This window comes from Globicephala melas, chromosome X, assembly GCF_963455315.2.
Source record: "Globicephala melas chromosome X, mGloMel1.2, whole genome shotgun sequence".
NCBI classification, from domain to species: domain Eukaryota; kingdom Metazoa; phylum Chordata; class Mammalia; order Artiodactyla; family Delphinidae; genus Globicephala; species Globicephala melas.
The window spans coordinates 122,872,013-122,882,790 of record NC_083335.1 but is presented as its reverse complement, the minus strand read 5'-3'; the positions used below and the strand labels follow the sequence as shown (position 1 = coordinate 122,882,790).

The window sequence follows — 10,778 nt, the reverse complement described above, 5'->3', positions numbered from 1 at the left end:
CCGCTGGAGCTGTCGGAAGGAGCCCGCCGCTCCCGGGGCACAGGCAGAGAGCCCAGCTTCGAGGATCAGGGGAGTTCAGCGATGTCAGCTTTACCATAAGAGAGGCAGCAGGAAAGTCGTTCAGGCTCATGCGGTTCCCATCGAGGAGGGAACAGAGAGGCAGCTGAACCCTCGGAGGCCAGGCGGAGACCAAGAAGTCCAGGAGGAGTGCAGGTTCACAAGTGACCCCAGAGAGCCGTTTCAGGAAAGCCGTGGGACAAGGAAGAGGGTTTTAAAGGAGGAGAAATGAAAGGGTAAGAATTGAATAGATACAGCAAGAGGAAACTCCCACTTGGGTTGTTCAGCCATGAAATACGGTGGCAGGAAGTTCTGTCTTGAGGGGATATTTTGGGAAGCATTGTTGTCCCCGAAGTGCAGCTGAATACATGTATAGTCAAAGAAGACATAACTTACATTTGTAGAAAGCTACCATCACATTGCGAGTGGAAGTCATTCTTATTACGTGGCATTCCGTAAGGGCTCATCACGTCCTGTCCGCTCCAGGAGCTGGAGTATTGGCACCATGCAGGTGAAGCATGCTTCTGTTCTGGGGAATTCTGTCTGAAAAATTCCGGGGAGGGCTCTTTACACTCAGAACGTCGTGGAATCCATAAAACAATGACAGGAAGTGACTCTGCACACACTTTGGATTTGCAACTGGGTTATCTGTACTTTTAACTTCAGCATAAAATCCATGAACGATCTAAGATTTTTATGTTTACAGAGTATATTCTGTTCTCCCATTATCTTCCTTTCTCCCTCCATTCCCTTCTATTTCCATTCTCCCTCATTCCAGAACGACGGTACCAAGTTACCCTTGGGCCCCCAAAGGCAACAGAGAGTGCGTGTGTCTCTGAGCCCACAATGAGCTGGAAGGGAGACGGCCCAGCCTGCAGGGGCTGCAACGTGCCTACTGGCCACTGCAGCCCAAGACATTCCTTATTTCATGGCTCTACTACAACTGGATGAGATCTTCAGAGAAAATAAGCACGAACCCCCCAAACTAGACACCCGAGAGTCTTAGAACACACTTACGTGAGAGCCCCTCACAGCCCTCTGAGGCAGCCGGACTGTGAGCCCCCATGTCTGCATGCAGGTTGGAGCCCTGGCACCCAGGAAGGCTGAATTCCTGCCCCACCCCTGCTCTCCAGCAATGGGGAGTTTCTCTGCTGCTGGGAACCCCCAGCAGTAGCTGCCTGCTGTTTCCAAACCTGCCAGCCCTTACTGCACCATCTCACGGATAACCACGTTAGATCTCAGATGCTGCTGGGGCTTCTGCTCCTGGCCCTTGAGCTTTGCAACGACTAGCTTGCGACCGAGGTTAGCACTCCCGTCCCTACACCCTTGGAGGCTGGATTTAATAACCGTCGCGCCCTCATTTTGCTCCCACCCTCGACCCTCTGGCTTACCTGGGTAGCGTGTCCCGCAGCTGCCCTCATTCCTCCATTTCCTCTTGAAGCCTGTGAGCTCCTTCACCACGGATGTCTTCCCGTGTGTTAGAACACGTCATTTCAATCCCCAGAACATCCCACTGAAAAGTAAGCAGAGCCTAACAACAGTTTAAATGTGGGCATTGCTTTTCCCCTTTCAATCGACAGTATGCCTCGATTCTGTAGTTTTCCCCAGATTATAAGTTGCAAAGCAATCACAGGATCTGTTACGTTTCTTACTTATTTCTCTTGCATACAACGGTCATTAGATGAGTTTCTAACCCAATTCGGAGACAGGACACTGGGTAGAAGTGAAAGATTTCTATTATTTGTAAAATTAATCCATAAAATTCCATCTGATAGAAAGCTGAGTAACTCGCATAGGTTTAAACATATTGTTAATGAAATCACATGTTTTATCCACCCAGATAAAGCATGAGCAGATTGATTTTGCTTTTGTTTCTATCCATTTATTCACAAAGTATTTACTCAAGCTGATAAGCTCTGAGTACGCTAAGCAAGTTGGACAAGCTTCCTGTTCTCAGGGAATTTACATTTTCTGGGAAGTGAGAGTAGGAAGCTTTCGGATGATAAGAAATATGAGAAAAGGAAAACAACTCTGCCCAAGAGCAGAATCAAAAGAAACAATGTCATCTCTCCAAAACAGTGGTTCGTTCTCACCTGGGGCAGCGTTGCCCACGATGGGACAGTCAACAATGTCTGGGTCGTTGTGGGGGTATCATCTGCAGGGGGGTGGGGTGGGGCTGCTACTGCATCCAGCGGGTGGAGGTCAGGGGTACTGCTCCCCATCCTGCGACGCACAGGGGGGCCCTCCACAAAGAAGTATCCGGACACAAGTGGCAGTGGTGCTGAGGTTAAGAAACCCTGCTCTCACGCTAGAGTTATAATGCACGTATAATTTCCTTTTATGCGTATCTGCTCTCACTGATAGATACATAAAAGACCTTGTCACTGCTTCGGAATGCCAGTAGTGTTTTTAAGATTAAAAATTGCAATTTTTTTTTCTCAAAAGAAAAGTATACCTTTAAGATTTTTTTTTTTCCTTACCGTATATAATAGTCCAGTGTCCTTTCATGAAGTGTGTTCTGGAGCAAGAGATGTGACTTTCAAAATCTCACAGTAATGACCACCACCATCATTTATCTGGAGCTAGACAATCCAAGACTCTAGTTTTCAGAAATGCTCTTGTCAATCTGAATTTGTGACTTCTGAAAGTGGGAGAAACTCTGGGAAGGTTCCAGGCTCTCTACTACATAGGAATCTTTAATCCAGCATAACTGGACCCTCCTATCAGTTGCAGGCGCATCTCTGTAGTCAGATGAGCAAATTATCAGAGCAGGTACATCAAGAGAAACGTTGCTTTCTTGAAGGTACTGCCAAACATACATTCTGGACTCGTGACTCCCTGCAAAATAGAATTAAATATACTAAAATCTCCAGGATATAGACTGCCATTGACTTGTATTCGTTTGTGTTAGATTGCCAGTGAAGTCGTGAAATTTACCTAGCACCCCCAGAGAGTGCTTCTGTCATTCAGGGGGTCTCCTTTAAGGCTCTCTCAACTATATTTACTTCCCTCACCTCCTTCCCTTTCCCCACCGACACCGCCTGCACCCAGCTCTGCAGTTACATCGTCTTTGTCCTCCTAAGCTGCCTTCTCTCTTTTTTCTTTTTTTTTTTTTTAACGGACAAGAGGCTGCAGCTAGTGCTATGTCTCAAAAGATCAACTCATTACAGTGCTGTACGTTCATAATGGTTGTACGTTTCCCTCTATCCTTTTTATATCTTTAATTACATTTAAGCGTTTCAGGAATCCATTATGTATCGTAATCAAACACCATCTTCCCTTGTGCATCTATTCCTGTTTTAAATCTAGACTTCTAAAATGACTGTGCTATTTTTATCTGTTTAACTCCATCCTCTCTAGTTTTCCTAGAGGAAGCGGGAGCTTTAAGGGGTCGGTCTGAGAATCCCTGCAAACCGTGCAATGAAGTGAGTTGCCCAGTTAATCGTATTTATCCTCTGACAGAAAATAAGAGAGAAGACAGACACAAAAGCCCGGACTTTATAGAAAGACGAACCCAAATTCGAATCCTCTCTTAGCTTGTAAATCACTTAATCTGCTGAACCAAAATGTATTCATCTGTCAAACGAATATAGGACTTAGTTTGAAGTTGTTATGAGGATGACAAGCATGGGGAAGGATGGCAGCCCCACAAACTTATTTCCTTTCCTGGAAAAATAATAAATGCAGGCTCCCCTTCAAAGGGCAGCACCAACCAGGGCAGCCGTGGCTTCCTTTTCCTTTCATCCTAAAATACCTATCAGTGCCTTTGTCAATTTTTCAATCAAAAATGCCATCTGGACATTTGGGGACCAAAATGCCAATCAACTTTTTCTCTACTGCAGAAATTAATTACCTACACAGACCTCACTCTTCAAGTCACCTTGACATAAGGAGGATGGGAGAAGAATTGAGCCCAAAAAAGGTTTAAAATTCATTTAAGTTTAAGATTTGTAACGGAAGAGGTTTTTGTGAGCTTGCAAAACTCTGAAGCCTTTGTTTTTAAAAGATATATGCAAAGACAAAAGGGAGCAAGAATTGTCACAGGGAGAAAGCATCCTTACATACATATAAAAGAAGGGGCCATGTTCAAACTCTACTTCAGGAGGAAGATAGATCTGCCCGTAAAATAGTTCCACTCAGTCGCTGTAAGTTTCATCTTTTTCTTACGTGCAAAGTTTCTTACCAAAGTCAGAGAAACTAAAAGTACATTCCCCCCCTAAAAAAATTCTTAAATTTCACAAGAGGAGATTGCATGTTACCTGTGAATCTCCTTCTGTGACATCTAGGTTGGTACGAGCAATGCATACTGAGGAAAATGGCCCTGCATAACCTCCTTGACGTTTGCTTTCCTTCTGGAGCCCTGGGTCGTTGTACCAAACTGCATGGTAACCAACACCAGATGCTAAAACAGAGGCAAAGCCAGGACTCGTATTTGCTCAAGAGAGCACTGTTTCAAAGCTCAGAATCATTGCAACCAATAATATCTTTCCCTATAATGTGAAGGAACAAATCAAGAGAGTTGTGGTCAGTTGTCAGAATTTCAGATCTAGGGCTTCCCTGGTGGCGCAGTGGTTAAGAGTCCGCCTGCCGATGCAGGGGACACGGGTTCGTGCCCTGGTCCAGGAAGATCCTACATGCCGCGGAGCAGCTGGGCCCGTGAGCCACGGCCGCTGAGCCTGCGCGTCCGGAGCCTGTGCTCCGCAACGGGAGAGGCCACAACAGTGAGAGGCCCGCGTACCGAAAAAGAAAAAGAAAAATTCAGATCTAAATAATGATATTTCATAATATAGCCACAATAGCATGCTAACAGGAAATAAACGTGGGGCTTTATAATATGTTAAAATGATAAAAATAGTTTTGACAGGAACTAACATTTTAAAACAAGAAGACAGGAGATACACAGACAAACACACAGAGGAGGGGGTGCTTTACTAAACCCCACATAAAATGAAATCATTGATAAATGAGAAAAGTCAATGATGCCTAAAGGAAGGCATTACCTAGGAGACTTTCTGCTAACTTCAGAAGTGTGCTTCATTTCATTACTACTACGAACTAAAAGAAAATCATAACATAGAAAGCAAAATCATTAAGCTCTTACCCTTGAATTTCAGTCTAACTGTAGCATGGATGTGAGCAAGCAGGGACAACAATGACCAGAACACAGAACGTTTCCAGTGAAACTCTCAAACCTTGAGATTGCAAAACTGGAATCATGTTACCTTTTAAAAAATGGACCGTCTGAACTCAGAATGGAGGGTGTAAAAGAAGTTCCAATAGAGCTGTTTTGTACAAATGGTGACCCCTCCCCCCAGGAGCCATTTCTTGACTTAACCATTACTCTGTGGCTGTGAGGACAGAAGCAGATCAACTCTCGACATCCAGAAGGTCTGCTGGCTTTTAGGCAGATACTGAAATTGTAAGCAAGTGAACCTACTAAGCGCAAATGGAGAAACAAGAGAAACGATAGACACGTACAGAGGCTCTCACAGTTCTGGAGTTCGGTGTCCGTCTTGGGCTTCTCGGGGCTGACAGTTCATAGGCCAGCAGAGCTGAGGTCCTTTCTGGAGGCCGTATACGAGGACACGTTTCTTGCCTTTTCCAGCTTATACAGGTGGATCACATGTTTTGGTTTGGGGCTTCTTCTGTCTTCAGAATGCCAGCAAAGACCCCACGAATCGCGGGTGTCTCTTCTAACACTGACTCTGCCGCCCACTTCCCCGTGGAGGGACTTTTACGATGCCGTGGGTCCACCTGCATAATCCACTCTTCCCCCTATTTAAGGTCTGCTCCCTAGCAGCCTTCCTGCCATCCTCAACTTTAATTCCCCTCTGCTGTCCAAGGGAACATATTCACAGGTTCTGGGAGTTAGGACGTGGACTTCTTTGTCGGAAAGGCCATTCTTTTTGCCTACAGTAGCAACCATCTAATTCCTTAGGTTTCACATATTTGAAACTGAAATGTATAGGGTTTATGTGGTTGATGTTTAAGGAACAAAATGTTTATTTTACTCCTAAAACCACATGATATTGACGGTTTTAAAACTATGCTCTTGTCACCTGCACATGTATATATAATTTTGATCTACATTTCCAATATGATAATGGTTGTTAAATGAATTCTGTGTGCCTTTTGCACACTGTACACTTGAAAACATTGCATGCATTTATTTTTAAACCTCTTAGAGTGCAAACACTAATGTTTACCAATTTGCCAAGTGAAATAATACATAAATGCAACAAAACGAACCGTGTCATAATACATAAATGCAACAAAACGAATCTTCTCTAAGGTGGAATTATATCAGATAGTAAAATGGAAACCATGATCTCATCAGACACTTGAAAGCAGTGTGAATAAAAAGTATCAATATCTTAACCAAAAAATGTGTATATCAGTGTTTTTACTTATTCGTTCTCTTTTTTAAAAAAAATGTGAGCTCAGGTTATTCATGAGTATTTTTCTCTCTTTTTCATTTTTCTCTATTTTAATAAACTGAGATTTATTTTAAGTAATTCTATCTAGTTTTATCTTTTTTGAAATCTTTTTTGAAATTCATAAAAAATGAATGTTCCAAGTCTTTACCCAATTCATCTGCACAAAAAGAAGGTTTAAAAAACCAGGACTCTTAGATGGATGAAAGCTTGATTTGCTCAAACATTTGATACTAAAATATCTCAAGGACAAAATTCGAAACCACTCATCAATTAAGATAAAATGTCAGTGGAGGTATTATAGTCATGAATATTTATGAGGTGAATGACAAAGCATCCAAATATATTTGAAATGTACTTAACAAAATGTATTTTGAAATGCAAAGATACAGTTTGCATTTCCCAGCCTTTGACAGAATAAGTCAACAGAAATAAATGAAAATGTAGAGAATATGTATACTGTGATCAATAATGTCTGTTAATAGTTACAAATTAAATTGTGAGTCCTAGAAGCAGAGTGCTGTTTCTGGTTTTGCAAGTGTATGCACATTGAGTCACCAAAGGAATCTTTATGTTAGGTGATAAGGAATTTTATACTAATTTTTTTAAAAAGGAATAATTCTGAAAATATTCTTTGACCTGAACACACACTCACACACAATTTGATAACAATATGGTAATAACAATACTACCGTCACCACAACAGCAGAAGCAGACCCTGGGATATTAGACAGCCTCTTTTCACCCAAAACAGGAATGTAAATACCCTGAGAGGTATAACCGATCGCAATTTGTCCCCTCTACCTACGTCCTATCATATTAGCTTCAGGCATTTTCTTCAAAACACTTACCTGAAATACCTTTTTAAAAGAGACTCCATAGTTTTTAAAAATATCTCCATAGTTTTGCCTTTTTCAGAGTGTCACAGAGTTGGAATCATACAGCATGTAACCTATTCAGATTGGTTTATTTCACTGAGTGATATGCATTTAAGGTTCCTCCACGTCTGTTCTTGGCTTGACAGTTCCCTTCTTTTTATTGCTGAATAATATCCCACTGTCTGAATGGACCACAGTTGATTTCCCCCGTTCAACTACTGAAGGACATCTTAGTTGCTTCCAAGTTTTGGCAACTGTGAATAAAGCTGCTGTAAGCATCCATTTGCAGTTTCTTTGTATGGACGTAAGTTTTCAGCTCCTTTGGGTAAATACGGAGGAGCACAGTTGCTGGTTCATATGGTAAGAGTAAGTTCTATAAGAAATGATCCAGATGTCTTCCAAAGTGTCTGTACTGCTTTTCATTCCCACTAGCGATGAATGACAGTTCCTGTCGCTCTATATCTTCACCAGCATTTGGTGTTACCGTGGTTTTGGCTTTTCACCATTCTAAGAGTTGTGTAGTGGCATCTCATTGTTTTAATTTGCAATTCCCTAATGACGTATGATATGGAACATTCTTCTCATATGATTATCTGCCCTGTGTATATATTCTTTGGTGAGATGTCTGTTCAGATAAATTGCCCATTTTTAAATCAGGCTGTTTGTTTTCTTATTGTTGAGTTTTAAAAGTTCTTTGTATATTTTTGACAACTGTCCTTTACCAAATATCTTTTGCAAATATTTTCTTCCAGCTTGTGGCTTATCTTCTCATTCTCTTGACAGTCTTTTGAAGAGCAGAAGTTTTTAATTTTAACGAAGTCCAGCTTATCAATTATTTCTTTCATGGACTGGTGGTGTCTTTAAAATGCTATCACCAAATTCCAAGTCATTTAGATTTTCCCCTGGTTTTGCATTTGCATTTAGGTTTATGACACATTTGAGCTGATGTTTTTAAAGGGTATAAAGTCTGTGTCTAGATTCGTTTTTTTACATGTGGATGTCCAATTAGTTGTTCCAGCACCATCTTTTTGCTGAAAGACTATCTTTGCCCCATTGTGGTTGGTTCCTTTACTCCTTTTTCAAAGATCACTTGACTATATTTGTGAAGGTCTGTTTCTCAGCTCTCTGTTCTGTTTCATACATTTGTCTATTCTTTTGCCAATACCACACTGTCTTGATCATGAAGTATCTTTTAATTCAGTTGCTTACGTATATATTGGCTATTTCCCCAGTCTTTGTTTTCTTCAAGACTGCATCAAGGGACTTCCCTGGTGGTCCAGTGGTTAAGACTCCACGCTCCCAATGCAGGGGGCCTGGGTTCGATCCCTAGTGAGAGAACTAGATCCCACATGCCGCAACTAAAAGATACCACATGCGGCAACTGAAGATCCTGCACGAGGCAACAAAAATCCCGCATGCTGCAACTAAGACCTGGCACAGCCGAATACATAAATAAAAAATATTTTTAAAAAATGCATCAATAAATAAATATTTTTAAATAAATAATTTGGAGGTTGGGTTAAAGAGGAAAGCAAAATATCAACTGCATTCATTCACTCATCTCCTTTATTTTATTTATTTATTTTTTGTGTGGTATGCGGGCCTCTCACTGTTGTGGCCTCTCTGGTTGGAATCATAGCCCCACTCATCTCCTTTAGAAGCATGATGTGACTGGAACACGATGGACAAGCAGGACAGTGGGAATTGGTAATGGCTTTGATCAGAAAAGGCTACATATTGATGCACATGGTATTTGGTCAAAGGTGTAGTTAGGGGCAAGTTCATACTCATAAACAAACATATAGGAAATCAAAAATATATTCACTATTCTTTCAGTTCAATTAGTTACAAAAAGGAAAAGTGAACAAAACAGAAAAAGCACAGTGAACTAAATATAGATAAACGTGGGAACTAATGAGTTCAGGGAAATGTGAATCTAAAAAAAGAAAAAATAGGGCTTCCCTGGTGGCGCAGTGGTTGGGAGTCCACCTGCCGATGCAGGGGACACGGGTTCGTGCCCCGGTCCGGGAAGATCCCACATGCCGCTGAGCAGCTGGGCCCGTGAGCCATGGCTGCTGAGCCTGTGCGTCCGGAGCCTGTGCTCCGCAATGGGAGAGGCCACAACAGTGAGAGGCCCGCATACCGCAAATAAATAAATAAGTAAAAAAGAAAAAATAATTTGCAAATTAACAGAAACATGACAGTTGAAGATGTAACATATTCTGCTCGTGACAGATTAAAAGGCAAAAATAAACAAGGAAAATGTGAATAATTAATAAGATTTAATTAATTATTGTATATGAACCTGTGTGGCTCCAAATCTATTTATTAAATAACCAATTTTTCACAATTTAATTCATCTAATGCCAGATTATTGAAAACCAGTGGGTTCTTCTAAGTCAATTTACTGCCTTTGAATATGTTCAATTCACCAAATTTTCCAAAATCATTTTCAAAGAAAATTCATCTTAAATATGGTAAATGAATTTTAATCAAATGTTCCTATTTTTTCTCAACCAGGTAGTTTATGTGCACCAGAAAATAGTGAAAACATGATTTTAGTGATGATTTTCTTAAAACGAGTAGTAATGTAGATGCACAGACGAAAAATCATTACTTTAGGGCCTAGTTCTTTCAAGGAATCTGGGCTGCAGAGAGCTACAGGGACTCACTCTTCATGGGTATATTCTTACTCAGTATTCCTGAATGTTCAAAACCCCCGCGTTCAAATGAGCTCATACTGAAACAACAGGATTTGTTTCACCTATGAAAATGTGGTGTTATACTGTCAAGTACTGTTTATCATATCAACTATTGAATTTTCAGAAGGGTTATCAATTTAAAACCCTTTCAGGCCTTTTATTGACCACTTGGACTTCTAGAAAATGCAAAGATTGTCAGATAAATACTCAAAATGCCTATTGAGGGGTTTAGAAATAATTTGTTTATAATACTAAGGATGGAAGCAAGCTAAGGTATAACAGGCGATGCTTGTAAAACAACCATTGACACCGATGCCTATTTCCTAAGGTAGAAACTTCTCATCACCACGGTCTCATCATCATCTCTGTAGGGTAGGTGTGACTCTCTCTGTCTTCCACAGAAAATACTTGGGGAGGGGGGAGCCTTTCAGAGTGGATAAGAAATGTGCTTCTTGTTACAAAGCACAGCGACAGGCTGAGAATTTTAATTCCAGGCTCCCTATAACCCCATCACTTTCTCAACTATTGAACTGAGAAGAAGCAAACAGAGCAGGTGATTAAGACAGTACAGATATACTATGAGGCTAATTTAAATACATGTAGGTGGATGGCGTCTGCACATAAACGCACAGGAAAACATCTTTGCAGAGAGCTATCAAATGTCACACAGGTACTCCCTAATAACTGCTTGCCCCTCCTTGTTCCTA

At 41.2% G+C, this 10,778-nt stretch overlaps 1 protein-coding gene across 2 annotated transcripts in view; it reads left to right on the top strand.

Annotated features, from left to right (window-relative positions):
- PNPLA4 (patatin like phospholipase domain containing 4) overlaps window positions 1-10,778 on the top strand; it is a 108,746-nt gene that overhangs the window by 65,813 nt on the left and 32,155 nt on the right. The gene's annotated exons all lie outside the window — the stretch shown is intronic.